We start from the raw sequence: 27,570 nt of genomic DNA on the forward strand, positions 1-27,570 counted from the left end.
CTCCTTCAATTCTGTGTGGGCAGTGGGGAGGGGGGGCGAGGGGAGGGTAGCAGGAAGCCAGAATTCTGGCCTGCCTCTTGCCACTAGCAACAGCTAAGCGATTATGTGCTGAACACTCTCTAGTGACAGAAAACTATACTAGCATCTGCCTTCACGGACTGTCCCACACAGTCAGGGTGATCCGCTCTGAGAGCAGCCCCACCCCTGACCAACTACTTTCAGGGGCTTCTCTCTGCTCTCAGACTCAAGTTAAGCCTTCTGGCCAGGGCTTCCAGGGTTCTTCATGATAGGCCCCCACTCTGGGCTCTGGCCAGTCTCTTGCCACTCCTCCAAAAACCCCCCATCTCCAGTCCCACTTAAGGCTCTCATCAGATGGGCCTCTTTCTAGTTCCCCCACTGCAGCCCCTGTTCATGGCAGGGATCATGCCCCAGCTCCTCCTCCTCCATGCCCCAGTGAGGGGTCCCTCCCCTGGCCTGGCTCGGGCTCACACCATTCATCAGCCCAAGACGGCTTGCCTAGCCCCAGGGTTTCTCTGGGCCCTGATGTTACACCCCCTCCCCCCTCCACTATCTAGTGCCTGGCAAGTAAGAGTAATTCAAATAACATTGAACAGTGGGGGCGGGGGGGCGGAGCAGATGGCAGAGGACTAGGGTCCCCAAGTCACCAGGCCCCCACAAGGTACCTAGATAACTTTCAATTCATCCTTAAAACCTACGAATTCAGCCTGAGATTTAAAGAGAGAACAGCTGGAACGCTACAGAGAGGAGTTCGCACTTCTATCAAGGTAGGAAGGTGGGAAAAAAAATTTTAAAAATCCAGTGAAGGAGGGGCCTCCGAGGAGCCAGGCTAAGACCGGTTGAGGGGGAGCCCCCAGGACAGGAAAACCCAGCTCCGAAGAAGCAGGAACTTTACCAATCTTCCCGGATGGAAAGGCGCTCTCAGAGAACTCGGGCAGGATCCCAGGAGGGGCAATGGGGCCTCCAGGATCCCGGGGCCACTAACAGAGGAGGTGCCCCGGGGAGAGCGTCCCACACCCCCGCAGGCCAAGCTCCCTAAAGGGCAGGAGCCGCCTGGCAGGGCCTCGGGAGCAGCTCAGGCTGTGGCTCCATGTGGAGGGGGCTGCACGCCCCAGGAGTGCAATTCCAGCAGCGCAGGCCCCGGAGCCCAGGGCGCTGGGGACACAGCCAGGATCCTGTGCTCTCCCGGGACAGGCAGAGGCCGGGAGGACACAAGACAGCAAGGAAGCTCCTGCCCTAGGCACCCCAAGCTGTGCAGATCAGTGCCCGCCCCCCCCGCCCCCCGCCTCTGGAGCATCTAGGCCCCTGCGGACTGGGAGCTGGGGAGTTACTGCGGGAGCTGACTCCAGGGCTGGAGAGTTGGCCTCCGCTAGTGGGGTTGTTCCTCCTTGTGTCACTCTATGCCTGGGATGGAGTGGAGTCCCCAAGGGACAGGGGCCTCATGGGGTCAACACCTCCCCCTGAGCCGTGCCCCTGGCAGGGGGTGGGGCAGCTCCCCCAGGTGCACACACCTGAGAATCAGCACAGCAGGCCCCTCCCCCAGAAGACCAGCTGGAAGGACAGGGGAAGGGCAAGTTCTTGACCCAGCAGCGCTGGAAAGCTCCAGGGGAAGTCGAGGGATTTATAGTATACAGAACAAGAGGGTACCCCTCCTTGTTTTGTTTTGTTTTTTGTTCTTTGTTTTTTGTTTGTTTGCTTTTTGTTTTGTTTTTTCCCTTTTTCTTTTTTTCCCCTTTCTTTTTCCAGTACAACTCGTTTTTAGTCAATCTGCACTGAGCAAAATGACTAGAAAGAAGAACTCATCATAAAAGAAAGAATCAGAAACAGTACTCTCTCCCACAGAGTTACAGAATTTGGATTACAATTCAATGTCAGAAAGTCAATTCAGAAGCACAATTATAAAGCTACTGGTGGCTCTGGAAAAAAGCATAAAGGATTCAAGAGACTTCATGACTGCAGAATTTAGATCTAATCAGGCAGAAATTAAAAATCAATTAAATGAGATGCAATCCAAATTGGAGGTCCTAATGATGAGGATTAATGAGGTAGAAGAACAAGTGAGTGACATAGAAGACAAGTTGATGGCAAGGAAGGAAGCTGAGGATAAAAGAGAAAAACAACTAAAAGGTCATGAGGAAAGGTGAAGGGAAATAAATGACAGCCTCAGAAGGAAAAAAAAATCTACGTTTAATTGGGGTTCCAGAGGGAAAAGGGACAGAGGACCAGAAAGTGTATTTGAACAAATCATAGCTGATAATTTCCCTAATTTGGGGAGAGAAACAGGCATTGAGATCCAGGAGGTAGAGAGGTCCCCCCTAAAATCAATAAAAACCATTCAACACCCCGACATTTAATAGTGAAACTTGCAAATTCCAAAGATAAAGAGAAGATCCTTAGAGCAGCAAGAGACAAGAGATCCCTAACCTATATGGGGAGAAGTATTAGGTTAACAGCAGACCTCTCCACAGAGACCTGGCAGGCCAGAAAGGGCTGGCAAGATATATTCAGGGTCCTAAATGAGAAGAACATGCAGCCAAGAATACTTTATCCAGCAAGGCTCTCATTCAGAATACAAGGAGAGATAAAGAGCTTCCAGGATAGGCAGAAACTGAAAGAATATGTGACCTCCAAACCAGCTCTGCAAGAAATAGTAAGGGGGACACTGTAAAAGAAAGAGGAAGCCCAAAGAAACAATCTACAAAAACAGGGACTGAATAGGGATTATGATGACACTAAATTCATATCTTTCAATATTAACTCTGAACATGAATGGGCTTAATGATCCCATCAAAAGGTGCAGGGTTTCAGACTGGATGAAAAAGCAAGACCCATCTATTTGCTGTCTACAAGAGACTCATTTTAGACCTAAGGATACCTCCAGCCTGAAAATAAAAGGTTGGAGAACCATTTACCATTCAAATGGTCCTCAAAAGAAAGCAGCGGTAGCAATCCTCACATCAGATAAATTAAAGTTTATCCCAAAGAAGGTAGTAAGAGATGAAGAGGGACACTATATCATACTTAAAGGATCTATTAGCAAGAGGACCTAACAATCATGAATATTTATACCTCTAATGTAGGAGCTACCAAGTATATCAATCAATAACCAAAGTAAAAACATACTTAGATAATAATACACTTATACTGGGAGACTTCAACGTGGCGCTTTCTGTAAATGACAGATCTAAGCACAATATCTCCAAAGAAACAAGAATTTAAATGATACACTGGACCAGATGGATTGCACAGATATTTACAGAACTTTACATCCAAACGCAACTGAATACACATTCTTCTCAAGTGCACATGGAACTTTCTCCAGAATAGACCACATACTGGGTCACAAATCAGGTCTGAACCGATACCAAAAGACTGGGATTATCCCCTGCATATTTTCAGACCATAATGCTTTGAAACTAGAGCTAAATCACAAGAAGAAATTTGGAAGAAATTCAAACTCATGGAGGTTAAAGACCATCCTGCTAAAACCTGAATGGGTCAACTAGAAAATTAGAGAAGAATTAAAAAGATTCATGGAAACTAATGAGAATGAAGATACAACCATTCAAAATCTTTGGGATGCAGCAAAAGCAGTCCTGAGACGGAAATACATTGCAATACAAGCATCCCTCAAAAAACTGGAAAGAACTCAAATACAAAATCTAACCTTGCACCTAAAGGAACTGGAGAAAGAACAGCAAATAATACCTACACCAAGCAAAAGATAATTAATAAAGATTCGAGCAGAACTCAATGAAATAGAAGCCAGAAGAACTGTGGAACAGATCAACAAAACCAGGAGTTGGTTCTTTGAAAGAATTAATAAGATAGATAAACCATTAGCCAGCCTTATTAAAAACAAAAAAGACTCAAAAATAAAATCACGAATGAAAAAGGAGAGATCACCACCAATTCCAAGGAAATACAAACGATTTTAAACACATATTATGAGCAGCTATATGCCAATAAATTAGGCAATCTAGAAGAAATGGACGCATTTCTGGAAAACCACAAACTACCAAAACTGGAACAGGAAGAAATAGAAAACATGAACAGGCCGATAACCAGGGAGGAAATTGAAGCAGTCATCAAAAACCTCCCAAGGCACAGAAGTCCAGGACCAGATGGCTTCCCAGGGGAATTCTATCAAACATTTAAAGAAGAAACAAAAAGCTGTTTCTACTATTCTATTAAAAACTGTTCCGAAAGATAGAAAGAAATGGAATACTTCCGAACTTGTTCTATGAGCCCAGCATCACCTTAATTCCAAAATCAAAGACCACACCAAAAAGGAGAATTATAGACCAATATCCCTGATGAACACAGATGCAAAAATTCTCAACAAGATACTAGCCAATAGGATCCAACAGTACATTAAGAAGATTATTCACCATGATCAAGTGGGATTCATCCCTGGGATGCAAGGCTGGTTCAACACTTGTAAAGCAATCAATGTGATAGATGAGATCAACAAGAGAAAAAACAAGAGTCATAGGATTCTCTCAACAGATGCAGAGAAAGCATTTGACAAAATACAGCATCCATTCCTGATCCAAACTCTGAAGAGTAATTCCTTGACATCTTAAAAGCCATCTACAAAAAGCCCAGAGCAAATATCATTCTCAATGGGGAAACTCTGGGACCCTTTCCCCTAAGATCAAGAACAAGACAGGGATGTCCACTCTCACCACTGCTATTCAACATAGTACTAGAAGTTCTAGAAGTCCTAGCCTCAGCAATCAAACAGAAAGAAATAAAAGGCATTCAAATTGGCAAAGAAGAAGTCAAACTCTGCCTCTTCACAGATGACATGATACTGTACATAGAGAACCCAAAAGATTCCACCCCAAGATTGCTAGAACTCATATAGCAATTTGGCAGTGTGGCAGGATACAAAATCAATGCCCAGACATCAGTGGTATTTCTATACACTAAAATTGAGACTGAAGAAAGAGAAATTAAGGAGTCAATCCCATTTACAATTGCACCCAAAGCCTAAGATACCTAGGAATAAACCTAACCAAAGAGGTAAAGGTTCTATACCCTAAAAACTACAGAATACTTCTGAAAGAAATTGAGGAAGACACAAAGAGATGGAAAAATATTCCATGCTCATGGATTGGAAGAATTAATATTGTGAAAATGTAAATGCTACCCAGGGCAATTTACACATTCAATGCAATCCCTATCAAAATACCATGGACTTTCTTTAGAGAGTTGGAATAAACCATCTTAAGATTTATGTGGAATCAGAAAAGACCCCGAATAGCCAGGGGAATATTAAAAAAGAAAATCAGAGCTGGGGGAATCACAATGCCAGATTTCAGGTTGTATTACAAAGCTGTGGTCATCAAGACAGTGTGGTACTGGCACAAAAACAGACACATAGATCAATGGAACAGAATAGAGAATCCAGAAATGGCCCCTCAACTCTATAGTCAACTAATATTCAACAAAGCAGGAAAGACTATCCACCGGAAAAAGTCTCTTCAATAAATGGTGCTGGGAAAATTGGACATCCACATGCAGAAGAATGAAACTAGACCACTCTCTTGCACCATACACAAAGATAAACTCAAAATGGATGAAAGATCTAAATGTGAGACAAGATTCCATCAAAACCCTAGAGAACACAGGCAACACCCTTTTTGAACTCAGTCACAGTAACTTCTTGCAAGATAAATCCACGAAGGCAAAAGAAACAAAAGCAAAAATGAACTATTGGGACTTCATCAAGATAAGAAGCTTTTGCACAGCAAAGGATACAGTCAACAAAACTCAAAGACAACCTACAGAATGGGAGAAGATATTTGCAAATGGCGTTTCAGATAAAGGGCTAGTATCCAAGATCCATTAAGAACTTATTAAACTCAACAGCAAAGAAACAAACAATCCAATCATGAAATGGGCAAAAGACATGAACAGAAATCTCACAGAGGAAGACATAGACATGGCCAACACGCACATGAGAAAATGCTCCGCATCACTGGCCATCAGAGAAATACAAATCAAAACCACAATGAGATCCCACCTCACACCAGTGAGAATGGGGAAAATTAACAAGACAGGAAACAACAAATGTTGGAGAGGAATTGGAGAAAGGGGAACCCTCTTGCACTGTTGGTGGGAATGTGAACTGGTGCAGCCACTCTGGAAAACTGTGTGGAGGTTCCTCAAAGAGTTAAAAACAGATCTGCCCTATGACCCAGCAATTGCACTGCTGGGGATTTACCCCAAATATACAGATGTAGTGAAATGGCAGGACACCTGCACCCCGATGTTCATAGCAGCAATGTCCACAATAGCCAAACTGTGGAAGGAGCCTCGGTGTCCATCGAAAGATGAATGGATAAAGAAGATGTGGTTTATGTATACAATGGAATATTACTCAGCCATTAGAAACGATGAATACCCACCATTTGTTTCGACGTGGATGGAACTGGAGGGTATTATGCTGAGTGAAATAAGTCAATCGGAGAAGGACACACATTATATGGTCTCATTCATTTGGGGAATATAAAAAATAGTGAAAGGGAATAAAGGGGAAAGGAGAGAAAATGAGTGAAAATATCAGTGAGGGAGACAGAACATGAGAGACACCTAATTCTTAGAAATGCACAAGGGGTGGTGGAAGGGAGGTGGGCGGGGGTTTGGGGTGACTGGGTGATGGGCACTGAGGGGGGCACTTGGCGGGATGAGCACTGGGTGTTATGCTATATGTTGGCGAACTGAACTCCAATTTTTAAAAAAAGAACAGTACCCTGAGGTATTATGAAAGTATATTCATATAAGGATGCATAGGCTCCAGGCACAAGGAAGGCTGCTGTCAGAAGATACGGCGCCTACAGGAAGAGGCAACCACAGGAGACTAAAGTGGCCTGGAAACATACAAGGACTTTTGTGAGTAGCAAGGAAGGGGAGAAACTCCAGAGTGAGTTCTTGGACTTGAAGGGGGGGTGGGATATATATACATGAAAAACCATATATATGAAATAAAAGAACAGTCAGAATTTACAAGATAATCTAGAGGTGTGGTCTACTCAGTTCATCAAAATATATTCTGGGGGTACAGACTGTTGCGAACAGTTTGAAAGTTAAAACAAAATAGGCAAAAGAACTGCCACCCACAAGAGGAGGGGATGGGGAGTGGGGATGGACCACTGTGCAAAGAACGAAACACAAGTGTGAAATAAGTAGGTGCAAGATCAAATGGGCCTCAGTTGTTCAAAGGAAGGCAAGGGTACCGGGAGGCAGCGTCTCTGGGGAAGGCTGCGCAGCACAGGTGAGATCCAAGCTGGGCCTCGAAGGGCAGGGGTGTCCGGGTAGGTGAACACACAGAGAAATCCTGCCTAATTAGCCCTCGATTTTTGGAATCTCTCTCCACAAACTCTATTATGTGGTCATCCTTCTCCTCTGGACAGTATCCTTTTATAATTATCAAAAGGAAAAGCACTTGGGGCCACTGGGGGAAGGCAGACAAAATTTTAGTTTAAATAAACCAGAGTTTGATTCCCAGCTCTGTGCTTTGGGGCACAATTTCCTCATCTCTATTAAATGGTAATAGCAGCATCTCTCACAAAGGTGGCCACGAGGCTCCCAGGGGCTATGCCTGGGAATGTGTCCAGCCTGGTGCCCAACATAAAATCAAGTTGGCTTTTCCAGACAATTCAGAGAGGCCACAGGAGGATACATTTGTACTTACCACCTTAAAAATCACTTTCTGAGATGAGAGGAAGTGGAACAGAAAAGGGAGAGCCCAGAGAAAGATGCCTTTTAAAGAGAGTTTCATCAGCAGATAAGCAAAGGCCACAATCACAGAACCCCAAAGAGTATATGATTTTAAAAGCAGCAGAAAGACAAAGTACTGAGCTATCAGAGGGGTCTGATGGCCCTGGGAGGGCTCCTCCACTCCAAAAGGCTGGAGGCTTGAGAGATGAGAATTAAGGAAAAGGAATAAGAGATAGAGAACATGTACTTTCTCCCCAAACTGGGGAAGTGAAAGCTCTAAATTAAGATTTAAATGCTGGTTAAATCTGTAAAATCAGCAAACAGAGATCCTTTAAAAAAAAAAAAAAAAAGTAAAAGGGAATGCACAGTTAGGGTGTGGGCTGCCTCATAAAATGACAGGTCATGTTGAGACAGCATGCACTATGAGTACAGCCTTTGCTGGTGCCAAGTGGATGGCTCTGTCCTGGATGACTTGACTTCTACAAACAAATGCAAAAGCAAGAGTCAAAGTGAGCCTGGAGTATTTAAGGCTATGAAAATGGAGACAGCTAAATATTGGCTCAAGGCAGATCTAACAAGAAAAAACTTGCATCATTCTGAATGGTGTGTTAGGAACAGCTGGGAAATAAACACAGTAAATCCCAGGCTGGGAGAGTAGGCCTCTGGGGACAAGTTCCACAGATATAGTTCACTTGACAGAAAAATCAAGTTTCAACTGGGGCTGATTCAAGCCAAGGTCACCACCTCCTACACAGAAATTGATAACAGCTGGTAGGAATTTGACTTCTAGCTGGGTCTGTGACCCACAACTATTGAGACCCAAAGAAACAATCCATGACTGGAGATGTCCTTCCTGACTCGATCCCAAGGCCCAAATCTATACTGCACAGGCTGGAGACCAGCTCCATTCTTCTCCTAGGCTCTGGGTCCCTGAGTCACCCTTGATGACCAAAAAGCAAAGGACCCAAGGGTCAACATGTACAACATTCAGGACAGCAAAGAGGCCTGGGAAACTGTCCTATCACATGGAGCAGATGACTAAAAGACAGTCATCTCCAAATTAGGACCAGCCTAGTCTTCTTCCACCTACTTTTACCTAAAGGTATATTCATTTAAAATGATGTTTAGGGACACCTGGGTGGCTCAGCCATTAAAGTGCCTGCCTTTGGCCCAGGGTGTGATCCTGGAGACCCAGAATCGAGTCCTGCATTGGGCATCCTGCATGGAGCCTGCTTCTCCCTCTGCCTGTGTCTCTGCCTCTCTCTCATGAATAAATAAATAAAATCTTAAATAAATAAAATCTGAAGGAGGGAAGGAAGGAAGGAAGGAAGGAAGGAAGGAAGGAAGGAAGGAAGGAAGGAAGGAAGGAAGGAAGGAAGGAAGGAAAAGAAAGAGAGAAAGAGATGTGTTAAAGGAGTCTTATATGGGGAGGCAAATCAGAGTAGCAGTTCATAAAAGCATGGGCATGGTTAACTGCCAGACCCGGGTTCAGATGAGGGCTTCATCAATGACAAGCCTGTTATTTACTGGCAACCTAGTCAACTCCTTTATGTTTAAGTTTCTTTATCAAGAGAGAATGATGCCTACACATCAGGAAACCTGTCAAGAGAGTTAATTAAGTAAGATCATTCATGAATTCCAGTTCTCAGCATAATATCTGTTACTATGTACTCAATAAATGGTGGCTATTGAAGGCTATTATTCTATAAATCTGAAATTTCACCTCACATTAATTTAAAAATAAAATGTTTCTAAAGTTTCAAAAGGTAACAAAGTTCAACTACAACTTCATTCAACAACATGGATGGATCTCACAAAATGTTGAGCCAAAAAAAGACTAAACACAAAAGAGTACAGATTATATTATTTAATCTATGGGAAGTTCAAAAAGAGGCAAAACCAATCCATTGGGGTTAGGAAAATCAGGGTAGTGGTTACCCTTCAGAGAGAAGATAGGGTTGGTAGTGGGTATTGAATAGTGGAGGGCATATTGTTTCTGTGTCTGGGAGCTGGTTACCCAAATGTGTTCATGTGAAAACCCATTGACCTATATACTTAACATAGGTGCCCTTTTCTGTATATGGTGTTACACTTCATTATAAAGTTCACTAAACAAGGTTTTGAAAAGATAAAGTCCTCATTTTCCTCTCATTTACTATAGAAACCTGGCTCCTCCCACTCATTCATTCATCCCACAAATATTGAACACCTGCTAAATGCCAGGCACCATTCTAGATGCATAGGATACATCAGTAAATGAGACAGAGATCTTGCTTTCATCTACTAAAGAATGGTCCATATTCAGGGAGGATGGGGAGGGGGGCAGCTTGGTAGAGTAGGAAGAAAAATCCTGGCTAAAACTCCTATTAACGTTTAGTTTCTTCATGAGGCAAATGGGCATGATAAATGTCTTGCCTACTTTTCAGGGAATATTTATGTATTTTACAATATATCTGGAAAAAGAAAAACTTCTCCCCTGGGATCTCATAAAGAACACACACTAGTCATGTGAGTAATGGCCTCAATCATGTCCTCATAGCAGAGGTCAGAAAAGCTTTCTTTCCCCTCCAAACATGACTCTGCATATCCTCTTTATATTGCCTTCTCATAGAAGTTTCCAGTTATACTCATGGTTTCCAAATCCAGAAATTTGGAATAATGCCTGAGTAATGTTAGTAGGTTCCCCTTTCTCTACATCCTTGCCCATTTCTGTTGTTTCCTAAATTGTTAATTTTAGCCATTCTGACCAGTGTGAGGTTGTATTTCATGGAGGGTTTGATTTGTATTTTCCTGATGCTGAGTGATATTGAGCATTTTTTTCATGTGTCTGTTGGCCATTTGTTTTGTTTTGTTTTAAAAATATTTATTTATTCATGAGAGACACAGAGAGAAAGGCAGAGACATAGGCAGAGGGAGAAGCAGGCTCCCTGCGGGGAGCCCAATGTGGGACTTGATCCTGGATCCTGGGATCAGGCCCTGATACGAAGGCAGATGCTCAACCGCTAAGCCACCCAGGTGTCCCTCTGTTGGTCATTTGTATGTCTTCTTTGGAGAAATGTCTGTTCACATCTTCTGCCCATTTCTTGACTGGATGTTTTGTTTTTTGGATGTTGAGTTTGATAAGTTCTTTATAGATTTTGGATACTAGCCCTCTATCTGATAAGACATTTGCAAAATCTTCTCCCATCTCATAGGTTGCCTTTTAGTTTTATTGGTGTTTCCTTTGCTGTGCAAAAGATTTTATCTTGATGAAGTCCCAATAGTTCACTTTTGCTTTTGTTTCTTTTGCCTTTGGATAGGTGTCTAGCAAGATGTTGCTGCAGCCAAGATCACAGAGGTTGCTGCCTGTGTTCTCCTGTAGGATTTTGATGGATTCCTGTTCCACATTTAGGTCTTTCATTCATTTTACTTTTATTTACAAAATTTGTTACAACAGTCCAAACTGAGACAAATGGAAATGTGAGATAGATTAATAATAATAATAATAATAATCAGACACAAAAGAAGAAATTCTGATGCATTTTATAACATAAATAGGCTTTAAGGCATTGTGCTAAGAGAAATAAGGCAGACACAAAGGACAAATACTACATGATTTCACTTGAGGTGCCCAATGTAGTCAGCTTCATAGAAATAGAAAACTGAGTACTTGTTGCCAGAGTTGGGAGTACAAGGGAATATGGAGCTAGTGTTTAATGGGGACAGAATTTCAGTTTGTAAAATTGAAAATTTTCTGGAGATGGAAGCTAGACAGCTCTACAATGATGTGAGTATGCTTAACACCACAAGACCATAGACCTAAAAAATGGTTAAAATAGTAAATTTCATTTTTTATGCATATTTTATCACCAAAAAAATAGTTAAAAAAATAAAACCTAAGTTGAAAATGTGGTAGCTCTGCAAGCATAGCCTTTAAGAAAAGTCAGTACCTTTGCGCTCCCTTCTAAGCACATTAACTCGCAAACCCTTCCAATGTTTTTCATTTAGTGATACCTTCAGCAAATATTCATCGACCATGAGACAAGCCCTGTTCTAGAGACTGGAAATAGCACAGTTAAAAAAAAAAATCTCTGTATTCTTTGGAACACTTACATCATAATACACCAGAATCCCAGAGTTAGCAGTACCTGCAACTGCCCTCTTCTCTGCCACAGAGCAGTCCTCTCTACACAAGCAAAAGTAGCATTTTCATGGTAAAGGCTCATGAGAATGGTTCACAATGCCAATTCAACTGAGCATCTACAACATACCAGTCTTTGTGGAAGAACCACAGAAAGGGCTGGAAATAATAAATCTGACTTGGTCCCATCCCTTAACACACTTCCTTTTAACATAACTGCAGGCAGAGAGCATCAGACTCATTGAGTAGCAGGTACTTATGGATCAGGAGGATTGTGACAGCCCGCCATGGTACTTTTAGGCTGGGCACAGAACCTTCCAAAGACTATACTTTCATCTCCCAGGTAGGCTATGATATTACTTCTACGTTTGTAGCTTAAGAAGTTCCCAAACTAGAGGCTTAATAAGGATAATGAGAATTACTAACATTTAGAGAATTATACTATGGGCCAAACATTGATCCAAGTACCTTACGTAGATTAACTCTCTCAATCCTCATTAACCACCATTTAAGAGAAGTAATGTTATTATCTGCATGTTAGAGTTGACAAAACTGAGATGTAGAATTTAAGTAATTTTTTCAGGGTAATAGAGCTACTTATTAAGTGGCTCTGGAGCCTGGCAGCAAGTAAGGCAACTGTGAGAAATTCTGTTTTATCAGGGCAGCAGATCTTTGGCTGACCAATCAGAACAGTCAGAGGCCCAGTAGGATGGCCTCGGCTATCTCAGTTAAGTCCAGCTCTCCAATTTTTCCAGAATTCCCAGATGATCATATATATACGTTAACCTCATTTGGGACTATAGGACTGTCCCTGCAGTCCTGTGGATTGTGTCTGGGCCCCATTAATGAACTGGCTAAGACACACTGTCCACTATTTCTTTGTTCCCTGTAAAAGGGATCTGGATCAGTGGGAAGGGGTGAGTGAAAAGGACAAAAAAAAGTGGCTTCAGATCCAACGACACAGCTTAGGATGGTGAGTCTGCATCACCTACACATTACAAACCCATCCCTCACCCCGCACCCCCATTCCAGCTGGGTCATGTACCTGACTCTCTGAAAATGTCAATGGAAAACATTATACAGTGATGTTACAATACTGGGATCCTGCCCTATTCAGCACTTCCAGCTCTAAATGACAAAAGCAAAGCAGTGTGGGTGTGGGTGGGCATGTGTCTGGTTCCAAGGACACGCCAGCAGCTGATGTCACAGCATCTCGCCTACCCCTTGATATATTAAATAGTGGTGAGTCACTCACTCTCATGATAACCACTCATAACCAGAATGTTTGAAGAGGGAAAACCCCGAAGGCTGTAAAAAATGACAACGGAAGGACAGAAAGACACCCAGAAGCCACTGCCTGCATCTAACTATGAGATCTTTCAGAGAAAAGAAGGCTGTTCAGCTTTCCAGAGTCACTATTAATGTGAGCCATTCGGAAACAGAAAGAATGACTCAAGAGAGCACTACCTGTCCTGGAAATGGGGTCACAGAGTAGAGGGTGGAGCAAGGGCTGAGGGGGAGTTTGAAGGAGGGAGAAGACAGACAAGAAAAGCACATTTCCTCACAGTTGATGCTCTTCTTAAATATTTAATGATGACACAGTATTTTCAAAAGGCCAGACACTCAAAAGTGGCAGATTGCCATCTACCTCAGAGCTGCAGAGACACAGAGAGATGGCCCAGAAAGGAAAGAATTTGCGTGCAGCATCTGCATCTGAATACCAGAGAGAGGAAAATCAACTGAGCAAAGAAAAATCTGCCCCCTATTTTCTTTCCAATCCATATACATGGACTCAGTGTACCAATGTGGCTACCAGGATTAGTGAGGGAGGGAGAAACAGTCTCCTTCCCCCACTAGAAAACCAAGAAGTTAAACACTTCCTATTGGGGAAAGGGAGTTATTCCTAATTCCTCCTTCTCTCTTATACTTGCTATCCTCTCCGCAAAATCTCATGCTTGTTAATCTGTTAGAAAATGGTACTGGGGCACCTGGGTGGCTCAGGGGTTGAGTGTCTGCCTTCGGCTCAGGATGTGATCTCAGGGTCCTGGGATCAAGTCCTACATCAGGCTCCCCACAGAGGAACCTACTTCTCCCTCTGCCCATGTCTCCGCCTCTCTCTCTCTCTCTGTCTCTCATGAATAAACAAAATCTTTTTTAAAAAGTGGTTCCATGTCTGATTTGGCAGATAAAAGTTGGAGATATCACCTCTTTTGGCACTGATCAGAATCCATGGGAAATGTGTCACTTACAGTCTTCTCAAGACCTGGGGAGAGACAAGTCTGCTGCATGAGGGACAAGAACCTAGTATCCAAAGAAAGACCATAGCATTTCAGCCACAGACATGGATTCAAATCCTGATTTTGCCATGTCTGAACTTGAGCATGTTAATTTTTCTGAGCCTTACTGTCCTCAGTCCAAAAAATAAGAATAATGATGGCTATCTCGCAGATTGGTTAGCGAATTAAACAAGATGATGTGAAGTTCACTACATAGTAAAAATTGTTCTTATTTTAGAAGTTTCTTTTCCAAAGCCAAACGAAGCCTCCTTCATATTCTTTCCCAGGACCTGCATTCCACCCAACCAAAGAAAAATCAGAACCAAATAAAAAGCCTAGCCTATACTGAACACATTCACATTTTTTATGTGTGTGTTTCTGCTTTGTTTATATTTTCCCCACTAGGAAAAATAAAAAGGGGAAAAGAGACATGCGAATATGAAGAATGCAGATATCTTCCATTGTGTAAGTTCAATTTTCCTGGGGTGTTGTGCATCAGGCTCTGATGGTGCCAGGAGTTCTCTTCTCAGACCTGACCAAGGAAAGGACGTTCACTTTCAGTTTAGAGTAACCCCTTCCCACTTTAACTAGACTTTTCCCCAGATGGGCCTGGGCATGTTTATGCTCACCCTCAGTTGAGGGAGAACATACTCCTGTGTTCTCTGAAAAAGGTAGGATGGAGTCAAGGGCCTGGAATGCACAAAGCCGTAAACCCAGCAATCTGATTCATTTTCTGATTAGTTGATTACATCCAGGGCCAGCTTCATGGTCATACAACCAGTGTAGTCACATAGGACCCCATGAGCACAAGGCCCCACACTTTGAGTATAATGCTCCTTCTGTCACTTTCTTGATAGTCTTTAAAAAGTTTCTTTTCTGTAAATGAAGTCTGGTGGGACCATGGAAAATGCGCTGGGAACTGGGAGCCTGGCTCATGCCACCTCCCAAGGATGGTTCTGGTGTTATAAAGTATGCAGCACAATCAATCCAGTACATTTCAGCTCCATAAGTTTCTTAATTCAGTAGGAAAAAACATTTTTAACCTCAGGTCTGTACTTCACCAAAATCTGGCTGCATTATTACAATCTGTTCAAAGTTTAACTTCTCTTTAAAGTAAATTTGCAAAAAAAAAAACAAAAAAAACAAATAAAAAAAAAAAAAGTAAATTTGCAATAACAGTCCCAGTGACAAACTTCCAAAAGGCTTACTTTGGTTCCATGGATGAGATTTTTTTTAGGAAAAGGGCCATTATTGGAAATAATTGAAAGAATCTGATTCTTGATAGATTGAAGAATCTGATTATATTGATAACCAGCATCACTGAGAATTTCTCTTCTGCTAATGGAGCCAATGGTTGTCCTTCAACTTTCACAGGTGCACTAGGAGGAGACTTGGGATTGAAGAGGAATGGAGCAATCATTTGATCTGTTGAAAAGTCATGTTCATGAAGTGATAAGAAAACACATCTGTGTCTGTACATATTAAGTTGTGGTAGTCATACACAGCTTTCTTATAAATACTAAATTTTGTAACAGATTGGTTTTCAGTGATTTCTGTCTTCTGCTTTGCATCTGGTAAGTGATGCCATTTTGTTTAATCATTTTGTTGATCAATTAACATCAACTTTCTCAAGAAACAATAACTCTGCCCCTAATTTTTCACTGAACAGGTGCTTTTGATTTTTTTCAATTCATAGCTGATGAAAGCTTTTAGTACCATATAAAAGGCCATTAAATAATAAAACCAAGAAAATAGTTTGGATGTATGCCATACAATAAACGACAAAACTGTAGTGGGACTTCTCCCTTTATACCCTACAAAAAGACTGCCCAATTTCTGTTTTCTGTTCATTGTTTCGTGTACGTTTAACCTTTACTGTCCTTCATTTTCTGCTGCCCATTATAGTGTCCTGTATCTCACAGGTTGGCACAACTGGCTGTTACAGAAGTAGGAAAGCAGTTTTATATACTACTCCCACCACCAAGAGCTAAAGGACTTAGATCTAGTTATCCACTGGCTCTTTTATCATGAGTGTTTTGCATGCTGTCCTTGAAAGACAGGTGCCTTTTAGACTTAACCACATGTTAGAATGAGAATTCTGTTCACTGACATACATTTCAAATACTAGAAGAGCCCATGGAAGAAGCTAGAAGTATAAAATGGAGTTCCTAATTTGCTATAAAAAAAAAAAAATGAAGGACGCCTGGGTGGCTCAGCAGTTAAAGCATCTGCTTTTGGCTCAGGGTTTGATCCTGGAGTCCTGGGATCGAGTCCCACATCGGGCTCCCTCCGTGGAGCCTGCTTCTCTCTCTGCCTATGTCTCTGCCTGCCTGTCTGTCTGTCTGTCTCTATCTCTCATGAATAAATAGTCTTTTTAAAAATAAATAAAAAATAATAAAATAAAAAAATGAAAAATCTAAGACAAATGCTAAAATACACAGGACACTCCAACAGGCAGACATACTGTTTGGTTATCCAACTTACAATCTTTCCCAGTAAAGCCAGAGTGATGTTTCTGAAATGCAAATTTCACCTTGTCTCTCTCCTAATGTCCTTCTCTTTGATGACTCCTTACAGGATAATGCTCAAACCCCTTGGAATAACCCACAGTGTCCTTCAGGATATGCATCTCCCTCATCACTCACCATCCCTATCTCACATAGAGTCCACCTGTTTAGAACAAGAAGAAAGAAAGAGGGATAGGGAACATGAACTCCATTTATTAGTTCAATAAAGGACCCTGCTCTGATTTCCTTGCAGGAGCCAAGATTTCGCACCAGTGCACCTCTCTGACTTTTCCCCTCCATCAGGTCACAGCCTAAATGTCACTTCCACAGGGAAGACTTTCTGCATCCTGTTAGAACCATCTATTTCCTTCTTTGATTTCCCTCTTGAACTACAATGACGAAGAAGATAGAATGAGAAACAAGACATATGCCTAGCTCTAACATCAGAGATAATACATGTAGTTAGCCTTCAAAAATATTATTTAAATACATAAACACGATAAAAGACAGTATATAATCAGGGCCAAATTAGCAGCACACAGTAACAATAATTGCCTAGAGTACAAAGGAGTGAGAGTGCTTTTCAGATACATCACACATCACTAAAGATATACTTGCTCTAGGTCTCAAAGAGCTCCAACAGGAAGAGTCAAGGTCAGGATTACAGTCAAGGTTGGGGTTAGATTAACAACAGAATGGGGCTCAGGAAATATACAATGGTTGGAGCAGTTTGTCTTCAGGGTTTATAAAAAGGACTGAAATAGAATTGAAAAGACGAAGGAGACCACATTACAAAGGTCTTCACTTCTAGTGTAGGGCATATTTAACTATCCTGTAGGCATCAGGAAGCCATTAAAAAGTTGTGAGCCGGAGTATATGATAATACAGCTAAGCAAATAAATTTTGCTAGAGAACAAACATTGGGAATCCTAAAACTCAACATTTCCAACTTCCTTAATTTAGACTCCAAACCGGACCTGCCTTCCAAAACCACAATCACAAACCCACAGAATAAAAATAAAACAGACAACAAATTTCTGGGGCTATCCCAGAGATTCATTCAGAATCAAAGCATACCATCTAGGTCTCAAAAAATAAAATACACCCAGTGTTAGCATTTCAGTAATTGGGAAGGGAATTACAGCCCTTCCAGTAATGAAGTTTAATCCACCTCATTTTTTCAGTGTCATTCAGGCTAATTTTTCAAATATGAATTGAAAACTCTTGTTCTAATTCTTATTAGGGGCACCTGGCTAGTTCAGTCAGTTAAGCATCCTACTCTTGATTTCAGCTCAGGTCATGATCTCAGGGTCATGGGATCAAGCCTTGCTTCAGACTTCCCACTCAGCAGGGAGTCTGCTTCTCTCTCTCCCTCTGCCCCTCCTCCACTTGTACTCACTCTCTCTAAATAAATTTTTTAAAAATTAAGTCTTATTATATAACTTGTTTATGGGTGTACACAAGGAATTCTCATCTATTTGTTCCTCACTCTTTTTTAAGATTTTATTTAATTATTCATGAGAGAGGCAGAAACACAGGCAGAGGGAGAAGCAGGCTCCCTGCAAGGATCCTAGTGTGGGACTCAATCCCAGGACCCTGGCATCACGATCTAAGCTGAAGGCAGACACTCAACCACTGAGCCACCCAGGTGCCCCTATTTGCTCCTTACTCTTAAAGTAACTTTCCCTCTATCAGAAATATCCTCTCTCCAGTTGAATGGAAGCCAGTGTAGAGATATAGTCAGTCTCCGTCTTCATCTCCCCATCTCCCCTCCTTGCCTTTCTTCCTGTCTCTCTCTTTCTTCACCCCACCCCCTGCACACACACACACCCAGAACCAACTGTGACTCAGAAAAGAATTATTGACTTAGTACAAACCTGTCACCAGCCATGTTATTAAATATAGTGCTTTCGTAATGACAGCCCCACTCCCTGTGCCTCCGTCCCTCCTCCCACTGACCTAGCTGCCTTTCATTTTGAATTGAAGTACCCATTAAAGGAATCCAGAATGTCTCTTTCTCCATTCATATAGGCAACATTTTATCATATACTATCTGGTTGGTTACCCACACATATCTATCTTTCCAGCCATAACACAAAGGCACATGTGGCACATCTGTCCTTGCTAAGGACCAACGCACATGACGATTTGGGTGGAGTTCACTTCGTCAATTCAAATGCCAAAGAGGATAAAAATGGTAAATTTCACAGTTCAGCAGTAAAATAATAGTAACCTGTTATTTAACTGACACGGCCAACAATTCTGTCTTGAAAATATGCATCTGACAATTTTCTCTTACTCCCCAGAACTTTCACCTTCCAGAGACGCAACCAATAATTTTTGCTCATCCTGGGACATAGCTGACAATTTTTTTTCTTCCACAGTGTAGATTGACAATTTGTTCTTGAGAAAACAAAGGTCATAGAATTGTACCCATCAGTCACCACTGAAACTCAACACAGCTAAGATAATGTAGCTTAAATATTTTTCTACTTTAAAGATAGCAGCCTTTCCCCCAAATGTTATTTTTTGCTATCTTTCAATAAAAGAAAAATGAGTCTAGAAAGGATTGCTTTTGACAACTGAGACAAATAATTCCTCATAGCTGACTTGTGCATACCACCTGTTTTCCTCAGCTGTTCTCTATTCCCACTGTTCAGAACTTGGACAGTGGTTTATTTTAATGCGAAAGATGTGTTGATTGCATTACAGGAATGATTCCTATGCAGAATCACTAAGGAAGCCTAACCTATTTCTTCTGAGTAGGATAAAAATATTCAGGACTTAGTCATTGAGGCTATCTCTTTCATCACGAAAATTCAAAATCTAAAAGATTAGCTATAACTGGAAAATTTTAATAAAAATCCAGTAATAGATACTATTAGATTTTTCCTGTAAAATTCCCAAAGGTACAGACCTACCAGTCCAGTATAATTTAGGAGACTGAACCTCTCAGGAGCCCATCTTTGACTCTGAGTCTCCTACTATCCCCATCCAAGACCAACTCCTTGACATTATTGTTCTCTTCTTGCATGTATCATTCCATACTAAGGGAGACGATTGGAGAAACCAGAGAAAACTAAATCTTTTCTTGATAGAATAACATGGTTCCCTTTTATCATATACTCCTGGTACTTCTACTTTATTCTCTATATATGGAGCCCCTACATGTGAAGGCCCCCCAAAAAACTATCAAAATAAGTCAATACATGGTAGGTAAGACATGTTAGAAACTGCCCAAACAAGTCTGATATGTTTTTCCTTTTTGGCAGATGGCTTCAAATCTAACAGCCATAGTGCCTACATCCTAAATTGTCTTTAAGTAACTTATTTGATCCAAAGCACTTTATTAACCATTTTTAATTGTAGCATGCTCAAGGAAAGCAGATGACCTTAAGAATATAGCTTTCATAAGGGCTTCTGACAAACTCCTCTTTTACACTCCTCCAATCTCTCTGGCTCACTCTTCTACCCATGTCTTCTTGCTCTCCTCCTTACTAGGAGTTTTATTTTCAATAAACAAGTCTGCTTATTATCAACACAGGAAATTAGGGTTTCTAGCCCTTGCTTTTCTTTCTCAGACAAGGACAGCTGCTCAGCATCTGTGGGAAATGGTTTTATTAAAGGGATGGGGGAGTATTGGTTTGGTGTAGTGGACAGGAGAAGTCAAAATTAGAGTCATATTAGTTCTCTTGCTGCCCCAGACTGGAAAAGAATCATGAGGCTCCTCACTCAAAGGCCGCATGAAGGCAATGAAAAAAACCACAATTACTTCCCTGAGGATCCTCTTGCCAGGGCTATAATTGGGCACCCCATGGTACTCAGTTTTAACCACAATGATGAACAAGCCTCTGCCATTGCATGTACAAAATGCATCCTGGAGCTAAAGTTGTAGGTGACTTTTGAATTGATTTCTCATAATGTAATCAATAAAATGCTTCATTGTGACTCAACAAATCCTGCAGACATTACTAGAAGATATGAATGATGCTTTACATTAGGCTCTCAGATCTTTACAAAAAGCAAATGGAATTCTATGCTTTCACCACTGATGAAAATCTGTGGACAAGAAAAAATCCAGGCTACCCCCAATGTTCCCACTATAGCCCAATTTTATTTAATCACTCAAATTTTATTTTTGGAGAACGTTGTGCCATGTAAAATATGTATTTCTTTAAAAACCTACCCTGATTTTGTTTTAAATTTAGGCCATGTGAAAAAAGTCAGGAACATAGAGAAAATTGTACTCGATTTTAACTATTGCCATTTACAGCTTGAAACAAGCCCCACATTTCCCAGGATTTTCATTTTTTCTCATCTTTCCTGATGAGATCTCAAATCCTAATTCTAAACTTCTCAAGTGCTCCTTAAGAAAACCTGAATGCCAGACCAAAACACCACTGAGACATGCTCAATGTGTTGAAAAGTGATTTATTTGTTCTTCAAAACCATGAGCCAGAAAATAATTTAGATCACAGAACCAAGCACATGGACTTGCTCTAAAAACAGGAAACCATATTCCCTTACTGAAGAAAGGAGCTTTCATCACTCTTTCCTTCCTCTTCAGCCATAGCTGAGTTGACCAACAGTGGGTACTTTTCAAAAGGAAACTGAGATACAAGAGCACAATGAACCAGATTATCTCTCAGAATTTGAGCTATGAACAGACATATCTTGCTCAACCAATTTGCCCTAGGGGGTGCCTCTTCAAAGCAGTTCCCATCCCATCATACTCAGCAGAACCAGCTCTTACCACAAAGCTGGCACACAGAGGGCTAGCCCTGTTCACTACCATGCCTGCAGTAATCATGGCCCAGCTACAACAGGAGAGTTCATACAACCCACACAGGGGACATCCATGGAGTGCCTAGTGCTGGTGACTAAGTGGGGATTGGGCTTTTCTACATGAAGTGACTTCTTCTATCTAAGGCCACTCCTACAAGACCAGGAAACATAGCCAATCTACTTAATTCACAGAAACACAGAGAATCTGGTAAGTGAAAAGACATAGGAATATGTTCCAAACCAAAGAATAAGACAAAATATAAGAAAAAAAAAACTAAATGAAATGGAGATAAGCAATCTATCTGTCCAAAGTAATTTTTACAAAGATTCCCACCAAACTTGGGAGAAGAATGGATAAATACAGTGAATATTTCACCAAAGAGATATAAAAAAAAAAGCACTTAGAGTAGAAGAATTCAATAATTGAAATAAAAAATACACTAGAAGGAATCAACAGCAGATTAGATGATGCAAAAGAATGGATCAACAACAATCTGAAGGGGTAGTGGAAATCATCCAAGCTGAAGAGCAAAAAGAAAAAATGATTTTTAAAAAATGAGGACAGTTTACAGGCACTCTATATACCTCTGTGTGTGTGTGTGTGTGTATATATATATATATTTTTTTTCATACCAACCATTTTTTCTGACCAACCATACCAGTATTCACATTGTAGGGGGTCCCAGAAGGAGGAGAGAGAAAGAAAGTGGTAAAAAAAAAAAAAAAAAAAACCACTTATTTGGAGAAATAATAGCAATAAAATTCCCTAACCTGGGAAAGGAAACAGACATCAGGTCCAGGATATATAGAGAGCCCCAAACAACATGAACCCAAAGAAGTCCATACCAAGACATGTAATAACTAAAATGACAAAATGTAAAGGTAATGAGAGAACCTTAAAAGCAGCAAGAGAAAAGCAACTAGTTGTTTATAAGGAAATACCCATAAGACTACCAGCAAAACCTTTGCAGGCCAAAAGGGAGTAGCACAGTATAGTCAACGTGTTGAAAGGAAACAAGCAAGAATACTCTACCAAACAAGGGTATCATTCAGAATGAACAAGAGGGGAGCCCGGGTGGCTCAGCGATTTAGCGCCGCCTTCAGCCCAGGGAGTGATCCTGGAGACCTCTGATTGAGTCCCGCGTCAGACTCCCTGCATGGAGCCTGCTTCATCCTCTGCCTGTGTCTCTGCCCCTTCCCCTTGTGTGTGTGTGTGTGTGTGTGTGTGTGTGTGTGTGTGTGTGTGTGTGTGTGTTTCTCATGAATAAATAAAATCTTAAAAAAAAAAAGAATTGAAGAAGAGATGAAGTCCTGTAGTACTACAGGCCTACCTCAAAAAGAAAGAGAGAAAGAAAGATCTCGAACAATCTAACATTATACTTAAAGGAACTAAAATAAGGATTAACAAAACCCAAAATTAGTAAAGAAGAAAATAGTAAGAATCCTGTGGCGGTAAAAACTAAAAAAATAGAAGCCATTAATAAAACCAAAAGCTGTTTTTTTTTTTTTAAGATATGCAAAATTGATGTACCTTTAACTAGATTCATCAAGGAGAGAAACCAAACAAATAAAATAAAAAGTGAGAACATATAATGTTTGTCCTTCTCCGATTGACTTACTTCACTCCGCATAATACCCTCCAGTTCCATCCACGTTGAAGCAAATGATGGGTATTTGTCGTTTCTAATGGCTGAGGAATATTCCATTGTATACATAAACCACATCTTCTTTATCCATTCATCTTTCGACGGACACCGAGGCTCCTTCCACAGTTTGGCTATTGTGGCCATTGCTGCTAGAAACATCGGGGTGCAGGTGTCCCTGCGTTTCATTGCATCTGTATCTTTGGGGTAAATCCCCAACCGTGCAATTGCTGGGTTGTAGGGCAGGTCTATTTTTAACTCTTGGAGGAACCTCCACACAGTTTTCCAGAGTGGCTGCACCAGTTCACATTCCCACCAACAGTGTAAGAGGGTTCCCTTTTCCCCGCATCCTCTCCAACATTTGTGGTTTCCTGCCTTGTTAATTTTCCCCATTCTCACTGGTGTGAGGTGGGATCTCATTGTGGTTTTGATTTGTATCTCCCTGATGGCAAGTGATGCGAAGCATTTTCTCATGTGCGTGTTGGCCATGTCTATGTCTTCCTCTGTGAGATTCCTCTTCATGTCTTTTGCCCATTTCATGATTGGATTGTTTGTTTCTTTCCTGTTGAGTTTAATAAGTTCTTTATAGATCTTGGAAACTAGCCCCTTATCTGATACGTCATTTGCAAATATCTTCTCCCATTCTGTAGGTTGTCTTTTAGTTTTGTTGACTGTATCCTTTGCTGTGCAAAAGCTTCTTATCTTGATAAGGGAAGGGAGAATAAATGTGTGGGAAATATCAGAAAGGGAGACAGAAGATAAAGACTCCTAACTCTGGGAAACGAACTAGGGGTGGTGGAAGGGGAGGAGGGCGGGGGGTGGGGGTGAATGGGTGATGGGCACTGAGGGGGGCACTTGACGGGATGAGCACTGGGTAGTATGTTGGTAAACTGAACACCAATAAAAAATAAATTTATTTAAAAAATAAATTAAAAAAATAAAAAGTGAAAGAGAAGTCACAATTGACATCACAAAAATACAAAGGCTTATAAGAAATTACTATAAATAACTGTATGCCAACAAATGGCATAACCTAAAAGAAATGGCTAATTTCCTAGAAACATACAATCTTCTAAGACTAAATCAGGAATAAATAGGAAATCTGAATAGACGGATTATAGGGCATGAAATAGATTCTGTAATTTAAAAAATTCCCAACAAACAAAAGTCCAGGACCAGATGGCTTCACTAAATTCTACTGTATATTTTAAAAAGGATTAATACCTATCTTTTTCAACTATTTCAAAACAATTGAAGGGGAAGAAATGCTTCCAATTTCTTTTTATGAAGCCAGCATCATCCTGAACCAAAGTCAAAGACACTACAAAAATAAAATTACAGCTCAATATCTGTGATGAGCACAGATACAAAACTCCTCAACAAAATATTAACAACAACAAAAAATATTAATAACAAAATTAAAAAACACATTAAAAGGATCATACACCATGATCAAGTGAGATTAATTCAGAGATGCAGGAACAGTTCAACATTTACTAATCAATAATTTGACATTCTGAATTAACAAAATCAAGAATAAAAATCATGATCATCCCAGTACATGCAGAAAAAACATTTGACAAAATACAGCATCCATATTGTGAAAATTTTCAACAAACTAGGTGAATAAAAGTGAGTATAAAGTGAACAAAAGTGAATATAAAGTGAACATACCTCAATATAATAAAGGCCATAAGTGACAAACCCACAGCTAACATTATATTCAATGGCAAAAGGCTTTCAGCCTTTCCTCTAAGACCAAGGACAAGACAAGGATGTCACTTTTGCCACTTTCATTCAACATAATACTGGAAGTCCTGGCCACAGCAATCAGACAAGAAAAATAAATAAAAAGTATTCAAATTGGTAAAAAAAAAAAAAGAAAAAAGAAGTAAAACTGTCACTGTTTGTAGATGACATGATACTATATAGAAAAAACCCTAAAGACTCCCCCAAAAAACTATTAAAGCTATTACATGAATTCAGCAAAGTTGCAGAATACAAAATTAATATATAGATATCAATTGCATTTCTATATATTAATAAACTATCTGAAAGAGAAATGAACAGTCCCATTTACAATTGTATTAAAAAATACCTAGAAATATATTTAACCAAGGAAGTGAAAGAGCTCTCTACTCTAAAAACTCTAAGAAACTGATGAAAGAAATTGAGGATAGCAAAAATAAATGGAAAGATATATTGTGCTCATGAATTGGAAGAAATAATATTGTTAAAAATGGCCATCTTGGGGATCCCTGGGTGGCTCAGAGGTTTAGCGCCTGCCTTCAGCCCAGAGCATGATCCTGGAGTCCCGGGATCGAGTCCCACTTTGGGCTCTCTGCATGGAGCCTGCTTCTCCCTCTGCCCGTGTCTCTGTCTCTCCCTGCCCCCCCCCCCCTCTCTCTCTTATGAATAAATAAAGTCTTTTTTAAAAAATTGCCATCTTAAAGCAATATACAGATTCAATGCCATCTCTATCAAAATATCAACAGCATTTTTCACAGAACTAGAACATATAATCCTAAAATTTGTATGGAACCACAAAAGACCTCAAATAGCCTATAACCTTGGGAAAGAACAAAGCTGAAGGTATCATTCTCTCAGATTTCTAACTATACTACTAATCTATAGTAATCAAAACAGCATGGCATTGTGATGAAAACAGACCCAGACCCATAGATTAATATAACAGAATACAGAGCCCAGAAACAAACCTATGTTTGTTTGGTCAATTAATCTACAAGGAAGCAATTAATCGAGGGTAGGCAAGAATGGAGAAAATACATTCTCTTCAATAAATAGTGTCAGGAAAACTGGACAAGGTGCAAAAGAATGAAAATGGACCACTTTCTTACACTATACACAAAAAGAAACTCAAAATCGGTTTAAGACCTAAATGTAAGACATGAAGTTATAAAACTTCTAAAGGAAAACATAGGCAGTAATCTTTTGGATATCAGTCCTAGAAATATTTTTATGGATCTATCTCCTCAGGCAAGGGAAATAAAAACAAAACCAAACAGCTGGGACTACACCAAATTAAAAAGTTTTTGCACAGTGAAGAAAACAATCAACAAAATGAAAAAGCAAACTACTACATGGGAAAAGATATTTGCAAATGAAACATCCAATAAGGGGTTAACATCCAAAATAATAAGGAAATTTTACAAAACCAAAACAAAATAAACAATAAACAAAGAACAATCCAATTTTTTTAAGTGGGTCGAGGATCTGAATAGCCATTTTTTTTTCAAAAGAAGATACACAGATGGCATAACACATACATGAAAAGATGCCCAACATCACTAATCAGGGAAATGCAAATCACAACCTCAAAATAAGGTTTTATGATATCACAATGAGATACCACCTCACAGAATAGCTAAAATCAAAATGATAAGAAATAACAAGCGTTGGTGAGGATTTAAGAAAAGGGAACCTTCATGCACTGTTGATGGGAATATAAATTGGTGCAGTCACTATAGAAAACACTATAGATGCTCTTCAAAAATTTAAATGTAGAAATTCCATGGAATTCAGAAATTCTACTACTGGGTATTTATCCAAGGAAAACAAAACACTAGTTTGATTAGATATGTGCACTTTTATGTTCATTGCAGAACTATCTTTAAGAACTATCTGCCAAGATACAGAAGCAACCTAAGTGTCCATCAACAGATAAATGGGTAAACAAATGTAGTATATACACAATGGAATATTACATAGTTATGAAAAGGAATGGAATCTTTTTAAAAAAATTTTTAATTCAATTAGCCAACATATGGTACATCATTAGTTTCCCATGGAGTTCAGTTATTAATCAGTTGCATATAACACCCAGTGCTCATCACATCACATGCCTTCCTTAATGCCCATTACCCAGTTATCCCATCCCCCACACCCACCTCCCCTCCAGTCACCCTCAGTTCATTTCCTATAGTTAAAAGTCTCTCATGGTTTGTCTTCCTCTCTGATTTCTTCCCTTTTAGTTTTTCTCTCCTTCCCCCTATGATCCTCTGCATTGTTTCTTACATGCCACATATGAGTGAAACCATATGATAATTGTCTTTCTCTGACTGACTTATTTCGCTCAGCATAATACCCCCTACTTCCATCCACATCATTGTAAATGGTAAGATTTCATCCTGTTTGATGGCTGAGTAATATTCCATTGCATATATAAACCACATCTTCTTTTTTTTTTTTTTTTCTGTGTCCCAGTTTTTATGGTTTTGCAGCAGAATACATCTTCTTTATCTATTCATCTGTCAATGGACATCTGTGCTCTTTTCACAGTTTGGCTGCTGCTATAACATTGGGGTGCAGGTGCCCCCTTTGAATCACTACATTTTTATATCTTTGGGGTAAATAGTAGTGCAAATGCTAGGTCACTGTGTAGCATTATTTTTAACTTCTTGAGAAACCTCCATACAGTGTTCCAGAGTGGCTGTACCTGCTTACAAAAAGGAATGAAATCCTGTTTTTTGTGA

The 27,570-nt window shown here is 40.3% G+C and overlaps 2 long non-coding RNA genes across 5 annotated transcripts in view; one reads left to right on the top strand and one right to left on the bottom strand.

Annotated features, from left to right (window-relative positions):
• The window catches only part of LOC112647197 (uncharacterized), a 77,229-nt gene that overhangs the window by 18,539 nt on the left and 31,120 nt on the right, over window positions 1-27,570 (bottom strand). The window lies entirely within an intron of this gene.
• Window positions 11,849-15,678, top strand: LOC112647200 (uncharacterized). Of its 2 annotated transcripts, XR_003128186.3 has the most exons (4): window positions 11,849-11,939; window positions 12,089-12,209; window positions 14,548-14,607; window positions 15,517-15,678. It is a non-coding gene; the product is annotated as an uncharacterized LOC112647200 (long non-coding RNA). The 2 variants fall into 2 exon arrangements; XR_003128185.3 differs by having other exon boundaries at window positions 11,856-12,209.

Source organism: Canis lupus, chromosome 32 (assembly GCF_003254725.2).
Source record: "Canis lupus dingo isolate Sandy chromosome 32, ASM325472v2, whole genome shotgun sequence".
NCBI classification, from domain to species: Eukaryota; Metazoa; Chordata; class Mammalia; order Carnivora; family Canidae; genus Canis; species Canis lupus.